The sequence below is a fragment of the Rhinolophus sinicus genome, linkage group LG01, assembly GCF_036562045.2.
Source record: "Rhinolophus sinicus isolate RSC01 linkage group LG01, ASM3656204v1, whole genome shotgun sequence".
NCBI classification, from domain to species: Eukaryota; Metazoa; Chordata; class Mammalia; order Chiroptera; family Rhinolophidae; genus Rhinolophus; species Rhinolophus sinicus.
In genome coordinates this window covers 107999085-108005893 of record NC_133751.1, presented here as the reverse complement: position 1 = coordinate 108005893, position 6809 = coordinate 107999085, and positions in this window count along the sequence as shown.

The window sequence follows — 6809 nt, the reverse complement described above, 5'->3', positions numbered from 1 at the left end:
CAGGCCTCCCACATATCTAGTGAGTGATAGAGCCAGATTTGAACCCAGTTCTGGTGGATTCCAGAGTATGTGTCTCAGCTGCCTCAAATTTGGCAGAGTCAAGGAGTTGGGGGGAGGCAGGGCATTGCTTTCCAGACACGAGTCTGGGACCAGAGTCTGGGAAACTGCCAGATGGGATGGGTAGGCAGGCAGGGCTGGGCTGTAATGGTGACAGCAGAGTGGGAGGCACCTGGGGACCCTGGCAGGGCAGCAGGTCTGGGGGTGTCTTCCAGCCCTGGGCTTCCGGTGGAGCACACGGGATGGGCTGGGCAGGGCAGAGAGTTCCAGGCAGGTGGGAGCAGGACCTTGTCCTCAGCCTGGCAGAGTGACCAGGGTGAGTGGCACGGCCGGGGGGGCCTGCACTATGTGTGAGAAAGAGGCTAAAGGCTGACAGGTGCCAGGCCCAGTTCCAGGCTCTTGGTGAGACTCGGAGGGAAGTACTGCAGTGTTTTTATCTGTTTCACAGATGCTGACACTGAGGCATACGGGCTAGTTATTAACTCTAGGCCCACAGCTAGGAAGTGGAGGAGCAGGATTTGTGCCAAGGCCTCAGCACAATCCACAGGCTTTCCTCACCTGTAAGGGGCCTTTCAGGTTACTTGCCAAAGGGAGGTTCTGGGATTAACGCCTCAACACATGGGTTGCAGGTAGGAGGCTGTTTTGCATTGTATTAGCACCCACTACATGCTGGCACCCATTACATGCTATTACCCACTACACGCTAGGAACCACCTCATGCTGGTACCCACTACATGCTGGCACCCACTACATGTTAGCACCCACTACACGCTGGCACCCAGTATGTGACGATGCTTCGCCTGTAGGTCACACTGAAGAATCAGAACAGTTGATGCGAAGTGTCTGGGATCTGTTCTTAAGACCTGTGTGTTTTGCTGTTTGGAACTTATTCCCGAAGTTATAAAAACCCAAGGGGAACACACCAACTTTGTGAGGTGGCTGAGGGGCCCGCATGGCAACCCTGACTGATGCAGTGGGTACTGCCACCGAGGGTGACAGTAGGGACAGGCAGGGGGCCATGAGGAAAACATGGGGGCAGACAAGCTTAGGAAAGCGCTGCCAGGAGGAGGCCATCGTGGGCCAGCCCTGATGCCTGGCAGGTGGAGGGCATCTGCACGAGGCCCCAAGTGCTGGGGAGTGGGCAGACCTTGGAGCCCAGACCCACCCTGCGGGAAGCCCTGCTCTTCTTGGGTCTGGGTGTCGGGCCTTGAACAAATGACAGCCTCTCAGAGACTCCTTCCTCAGCCACCCTGGTGGGTTACAGTTCTGGGCTTGCAGGGGGGTGACACTGGTGGCAGCTTAGGGCCTGGCACCAGGTAGGTACTGCATAAACACGGCCGCCCTCTTCCCTCCTCTCATAAAGCCTGGTGCCTGGCTGGCTGGTAGGCTGCCTGAGGCCTGGGAAAGGGCTTTCCTCTCCCAACCACAGCTCTGTTCGCCACTCGGGCCCCGTTGAGGGGTTCTCAGGCAGACATGGGGACCATGGCTGAGGCTAGGCTAACGGCTGTGGTGGGTGGCAGAGGCAGGAATGAAGGTACCCAGCCTGCTGCCTCAGCATAAAGGAAGGTGGCCGCTGGCCTGGCTGCCAGCCTCACAGGACTCCCGGGCAGATCTAAAGGAGAATCAGGACACTGCCCTGGCTCCTCGGTCAGGTGCTTAGGGTTGGGGGCCAAGAACTCTTCTCGAGCAGCCCGCCCTTGAGCTGGTTTCATTTAGTTCAGCAGCGCTGGCTGGGGACACCCTGCTGTAGGCCCAGGACCAACCTGGGAGCAGTGCTGTCCTGCGATGGTTGCGACACTGGGGTTCAGTGGGAACACATGGGCTCCCATCCCTCAGCCAGCCTGGCTTTGAGTTCCACCTCTGCCCCTGCTAGCTGGGTGACTTTACCTGCCTGAGCCCTACTTTACTTACCTGTGTGATGGGGATGACAGCCCCTACCTCACAGGGTTGTTGGGGGAATGAAACGAGTTAGTATGTGTGAGTACTGCCAGTCAGGTCCAGCACGGAGTAAGCACTCAATGCAAGTTACCCTCTGTTGTCATCACCCATTTACAAGAGACAGAGACTCAGAGGTGAAGTGACTTGCCCAAGACCACCTGTGCAGGCAATGGGAAAGCCAGGGAATAGACCCAAATGCATCTGACCCAAATGAGTTCCTTTTCCCATAACCAGACCCTCTGGCAAAGGTTGGGAGTGAGAGTCTCTCAGGGAGCACCGTGTCCTGCACCTGGACCTCTCAGCCCCTCCCTGGCGCACACCTTTATTAGCAATCCTGGGAGAGGCAGGTGTCAGCACCCAGTGTCCCTCAGCAGGGGTGGCAGGGCCAGGGGGAGGAAAGTATGGCAGTTGTGAGCGAGTGGCTGGCTGCTCAATCTGGGGCCTGCAGAGACGGGGAGTTTCCATGTCCTCCCCTTGAAACACTTTACCTGGAAGATGCACCGGGCTTCCTGAAGGGCCCTCCAACTTGCAGCTTGAATTCTGCAGGTACGAAATGAATTTTTGAAAATAAAACAGCAGGCAGCTGAGAAGTGCTTTATGGATTGGCGTGTGTACAGTTCGAGCCTAGGGCCCTGGGACCACCTGTTGACCTGCTCATCGTGTCGATGGCACACAGAGGCCCTGCCTCATGCCACTGCAGCTGGCTGGGGTGAAAGAGGGCAGGCTGTCCTTCGTGGAAGGCCTGCTGGGATCCTGGCTCAAAGCTGGTGGTCAACATTGCCAATTTGTCTATAGGAAAGTGAAGCCCAGAGAGGACTGCGAAGGAGCCTGGCAGCCCTGGCAATCCCAGGCTCCTGGCTTCCTCCCCTGGTCCCTCGTCCTTCTCATTGGAGCAGTGGGAGGGGGAAAGGGCCATGGTGGCAGGTACTGACGTGCCATCAGTGAGAGGACCCCGGAAGCCCTTCTACCAGAAGCCGCACTGCTCTGTCTGCACTCACTCTTCCTTTACCCTCACAGCCGTCTCCCTGGGCAGGCATCTAGAGCCTCGTTTTACAGAGTGGGAAACTGAGGCTCAGAGAGGCACAAAGCACTCGCCCAAGGCTGCACCGGGCTGAGTGACAGAGCCCGTCTCTGCCACTACCCCAGTTGTTTTCTCTGCATTCCCTTGTCACTGTTAGGTGAGTAGGATCCAGGTCTCTGTGCGAGGGTCTCAGGAGAAAGTTCGCAAGCTTTGGAGTTGGCCAGCCTGGGTTCCAACCTGCCCTTGTCACTGGCCTGAGGAATGACCCTGGGAGGTGGCCTGCCCTCTCTGAGGCTTGCCACTCCCTCTCCAGAGGACTGCGTGAGACAATGCAAGTGGGGCTGCCACATGGTGTCTGAGTCATTTGAGGACAGAATGAGGGTGAGGGTGAGCGTGGGAGGCCCCGCATGGCTGACTGTCCAACATCTTGTTGCACAGATGGTGAAACAGACTAGAGAGCCAGGAGGCCTTGCTCCGCGCAGGAGCTGGGGCCACGGGGAGGCAGTTTCGCCCAGTGCTTAGAACTTGGCATTGCTGTGTGGGCTTCAGGGAGGCAAAGCACTGCCCTGAGCCTCGGTCTGCCCCTATCAGATCCCTGGCATAGGCAAGTGCTCACTTATAGGTTGGTGCAAAAATAATTGCGGTTTTTGCAATTATTTATAACCTTTTAAACCACAGTTACTTTTACACCAACCTAATCGTATTGGCTAATAATATTCAGGTAGGGATGAAGCAGGGTGTTGTCACAGCAGAGCGGTCCTCAGGTCATCATAACGGCAGCCAACACAAGGCAGTGCTTCCAGGTTCAGGCACGTCCAGGCTCTGGCACATAGGAAATGGCTTCATCCCCACACAAGTGTGTGTGCACGTGAGGACAGGTGCAGGCAGGTCAATCACCCAGTCAGGGCACGCTCCCTGGCTCCCCCCAGAGCCTGGCACCGAGCCACTGTGTTCTCCGCTTTGGGTGACTGTGGGTGTCACCTCCCCAAAGGCATGGTAGCAGAGGGTTTGTGCCTCAGGGGCCATCTGGCGGGGCAGCTTCTGGGACTTCCCTCCCCCTTGCCGACTCTGAGTGTGAGATTCTCAGTGTGTACCGTGGCCTTGGAACGCTGGAGATAGTGTCATAAGCAGAGGGGGGTTCCTGCTGGGGCAGGGGGAGTGGCCAGGGGCCCAGCCAGAGGCCCACTCCCTTCTGGGACCCTCCAGCCAGTGTGTGCAGCCTGCCGGTCGTCTCGGTAACCGATACCCAGGCGGCCAGACAAAGTTATGGTGTGTGGCTGGGAGGCTATTTTGTCTAACGCGCTCAAAGGCCCTTGGAAATTCCTGAAGCCCATCTGTTCCTAGTTACACCACAATATTGCTGTCTCTTCAGCTCAAAAACAAGGGAACACTTTCAGTTCTCCTTTCAGAGCTCAGGAATGTGCCTGAAACGCAGCCCCGCAGCCATCCGTGTGGTTCCCCAAGTTCCTTGATCACATACTGGAACCATCACCCTTCCAAGGCCCACTGCTCCTTCCACTCAGCCCCCCACCCAAGATGACACCCCGGCTCCTGAGGTACCGTGGGGAGGCCTGAGGTTTGGAGCTGGGCCCACCTGGCTTTGGGATGTGTCCCCAACGTCTGTGCTTCCTTGCTCCTGAGAAGTGAACTCAAGCCTGGCATGTGGTAGTAAGTGCTCAGTAAATGCGGCTTCTCAGTCAGCTCGGTGAATTTGACAAAGTTCTTTGACTGATCCCAGCACTGGTCACCTCTGTAAAATGGAGTCTGCAACTCTAAGGGTGTCAATAATCATTCTTTACTCACCTGGCACCTCTGCCCACCCACAGCCACCCAAGAACTAGAATGTGAAACAAACAAGAGGCTCCACATGTAAAACATTTCTGTGGAGTCCGGGCTGGGCTCCCCCTGAGTCTTGCCCTGGGCCAGAGTGTGTGTGCGCTGCTTCTCTAGAGTTCTGGTCCCTGGCAGGCTCCTGCTCGATGCCGTGTGCAGAGGCGGGGTTTGGCTGCTCTGTGCTGTGTCACTCACACAGGGCCCTCCCACCCCGGCCTGCCTGACGCTTGGCTGCTGCCCTGGACAGTTGTCTGGGGCAGCTGGCACCCTCCTCACTTCCTTGAGGAACTCCTACCCCTCAATCCCATGATTACCTGCCCACCCCCAGCCCAGCCCCACTGCCCCAAAAGTAGAATGTGATTCAAGTTCAGTGCATCCTAGCCCAGCCCCTTCCTGGTGCCAGGCCAGGGCGTTACCTATCTGACCTCTAAAGTTGGATGTAGCCACAGACTTGCTTTATTAACTGTGAGCTCTGTGGCTTATGTATCTCGTAGGGGGGAGCTTTCCAAACCAGTGAGTGATTCTCCAAATGCCATGCTGATGGTGGGAGCACATTTTGAGCCACAGCATGTTAGTTTGGGTCCCTGAAAGTCCGAGGTGAGTAGAGCCCACAGTCAAACTGGAGTAGACATTCAGTATGAGCAAGAAATAAACCTTTGTTTTTTAAGCTACTGAGTGGTCAGGTGGCTTGTAACACATGTTGACCCTGAGAGGGAAAATACTACCAAGAAAGGCTCCTGGTGGCTAACTGGGCTCAAAAATTAAAACAAAACGGAGCATAGCAGCTGTTGCTAAACAGGCCTCTCGCGCAAACCACACTTCAGGGAGAAGCCGGCACTGACCTGCCTGGCTGCACTGTGGTCCTGCCATCTGAGCCAGCCCTTGTAAAGGAGTTCCTGGAAGTGTGTTTCAACCAACAGGACTGAGGCTTTCCCTGTCCAATTGGAGCTGTGCAGCTGTATCACCATCAGAATCTTCACCAACCAATGACAGCAGCTCCACTCTGACCAATCAGGACAGTGTCTTTTGGACCAAACTGTGAGGATTCCAGAACAGACCAATCAGGGACCAGGAATGGGGACTTTTCTCTATATAAGTCAGGTCCCCTCTGGCTCAGACAGCGTACTTTCCCTTTCCATCGCAAACTACCAGGCTGGAGCTGTAATACAGAGGAGCTGTTTTGTCAGACTGGAAGGGAGCAGGTCAGAACAGAGCTGTCTAGCTGGCAACACTGGGGCTGGGGCCATCGGGAACCCAGAGCTGCCTCATAGCCTTGCTGCTCTACAGCCCTGCTGTTTTATAATTGAGCTGTAACACCACTGAGCTGTTCCTCAGCCGTGCTGTTCTGCAGCCGCGCTGTATCACAACTGAGTTGTTGGCACTTCATAAAGGATCCTCATTCCCTCCTTTACCATACCCCAAATCGGTGATTCCTAGTGGCGCTGGGTTGGAGCCAACGACCGTAGGTTGACACACAGCATAATCTTGCTCGTCCTGACTGATATACATCCCCTTTCCCTGATCACAGAGATGGTTTAGTGATGCAATGTGACTCAAGCTGGGCCAGAGTCCTTACCTAGATTTGTTTATTTTGGGGTAGGAGGGGAAGTGACCTTGTCCTACAAATTATAGAGCAGCCGTATTTCTATCTCAAAGATAAAGCCTGTCTAAGGTATGAAAGAATAAAATGGAGGAAGGAGAAAATGATAAAACATGATGGAGAAAGAGGGAATCCTGGTGACATCAAGACAAGACTGCCATGAACAAGTTGTGCACTGCACAATTCTAAGGAGTGCTATTCACACAGTAATCACAGTAGATCTGTGTATTTATCAGAACAATTTTCCAGCAGATGGCAGTAAAGTGTCTTGAGGAAATGGAGCCTTTTTCTACTTGGCACAAAACTGCTGTAGAGGCTGGTAACTGTGCTGTGTCAAGTCCTCAATTGCAGTCCCTGAGT